This window comes from Alligator sinensis, unplaced genomic scaffold (assembly GCF_000455745.1).
Source record: "Alligator sinensis unplaced genomic scaffold, ASM45574v1 scaffold528_1, whole genome shotgun sequence".
Taxonomy (NCBI): Eukaryota; Metazoa; Chordata; order Crocodylia; family Alligatoridae; genus Alligator; species Alligator sinensis.
This window is the reverse complement of record NW_005841846.1, coordinates 5274955-5277097: the sequence shown is the minus strand read 5'-3', so window position 1 is coordinate 5277097 and position 2143 is coordinate 5274955. Positions and strand designations below refer to the sequence as shown.

The following is a 2143-nucleotide window of genomic DNA, read 5'->3' as shown; positions in this document are numbered from 1 at the left end:
GGGTGGTAGTTTTGGTGGGGGGGGGGGGGGGGGGGGGGGGGGGGGGGGGGGGGGGTGTGCAGCAAGGGATAGGAGATAATCTGTTTACCAGGGCGACCCTTGGAGTAACTAAAAACAATGGCCACAAACTGACAGAGAGCAGATTTAGACTAGACATCAGGAAGAACTTCGTCACGGTAAGAGTTGCCAAAATCTGGAATGGGCTTCCAGGGGAGGTGGTGCTCTCCCTTACCTTGGGGGTCTTTAAGAGGAGACTAGACAAACACCTGGCTGGGGTCATCTGACCCCAGCGCTCTTTCCTGTCCAGGGCAGGGGGTCAGACTCGATGATCCACTGAGGTCCCTTCCGACCCAAAAAATCTATGAATCTATGAACTTTCCATTAGTAATTCTCTTTTCCATGACAGAAGAAGCCACCCCTCACAGGAGAGTATATTAGAGATTTTTCACATGTGGGGATAGAGCCACTGGCAGGACCACAGACATCTGCTACCAGCCTTCTCAGTATCTTCCCCCTGCATTTAACTCTTCTTGATAAGTGAATGATGAATGGAAGGGGAAAAGGTTGGTAACAGAAACAGTGGTAATTCTTGTTGCTATTGTGGCTACTGGCAGCAGTCTTTCCTCCACATGGGACTCCTGCCTTCTTCCTTCAGAGGAAGGATCCTTCCCATTGCATTAGGGCTGAGTCATTGCTGGTAGTCAAGAGACATATGCTGTAGAAATACAAAATCCCCTTCTGGTCACCCAGTGGTATGAGGTGTGAAAGTAATAATTAGATTAGATCTTAGCAGATCTCCCTGAAAAAGACTCTATAAAAGAAGGCAGGTCTAGCAAAAAACCCACTCATTTTAATCTACTGACCTAAAGTTTTTATTTCAGATGCAGACTTAAAAATACTTAAGCAGTTCCCTAGAGGGGTGGCTAATCCTGCACTTAGGCTGTTTTAACTATGTGCATTTATTTTATGCTAAAAGTTCCATGTTTGGTCAAAACCAGTGGGCAGTAGCACTATGCCTAGATGTTTCCAACAAAATCCAGTTTTTTATACTTGCATTGCAAGTGCAAATTACTGATCTTGACTCCCCCAAAATCTTGTCACATAATTTAAAAAGCCATTCAGTGCACAGAACATTGTCTCCTCAACTTTGGGGTCCAACCACTTAACAATATTTTAGAGTCAGAATTATATTGAGTTAAATTTTGCACTGGCTCCATATGTAAATGATAACATACAAAAATACTTGGACAGGGCTATGGATATGGCAATACTGTGACCCAGTAGGGCTTTGGCCTCCATTTATTGAGATGTCACCAGAGAGCCCCAATTCAGAATTTTTATAGTTGTGTAATTCAGTGACCTGTTAATTAAATATAGGACTGAATCTAAATATAGGGCTGAATATGACTCCATTGTCAGACACCTTAATATAAATGAGAATACTCATGAGTAAGTGAGCAGTGTTTGACCCATATTCCACAACTTTTTCATGTTTACCTGTACATATATATAAATATTCGTAATACACATATATGTGTGTTTGCACTTGACTATTTCTCTTGACTTTACCAGAGAAAGTGCAGTCCTCAGAAAAATAACTGAATTCCATGGATCCAAGTTTAAAAATATTTATACCAGTCTTCCTGTATGACAACTGTGCTTAAGAAAGGGAACTGTTAGAGGAGAGAAAACAGAAGCAGCTTCATGCAGTCAGTGGTCAGGGCTAGGGGAAAACAAGGTTGTTAGGTTTTTCATCAAACGTGAATTTACACGATACTAGTGCCTGCCATCTGTAACTCTGCACTGGTGGGACATTGGTTTGCAGCCTTTTGAAATTTTGAACATCTTTTGATCAACTACTTCAAGTGGATCTGTTTAAATTTCATTATCCACTTCCTTTTAATCCAACTGGACTAAACAAGAATCAGGAAATGTCCCATTCATAAAAAAGCTGTTCAGTATGCCTCATTTGAAATTAGGCCTGAACAACTATGTTGCATAATTTCAAGTAGTTATACAGAATCTGCTTTACAAAAGGAATTTAAAATGACTTCAATAAGGCACATGACTGAAGGGCACCGAACCTGAACAAATCATTAACAGGATGCTCGTATGAGCAACAGGATAACCAACCAGAGTGAGC

At 41.4% G+C, this 2143-nt stretch overlaps 1 protein-coding gene across 35 annotated transcripts in view; it reads right to left on the bottom strand.

The window, feature by feature from the left end:
- The window catches only part of SORBS2 (sorbin and SH3 domain containing 2), a 434751-nt gene that overhangs the window by 95984 nt on the left and 336624 nt on the right, over positions 1-2143 (bottom strand). The window lies entirely within an intron of this gene.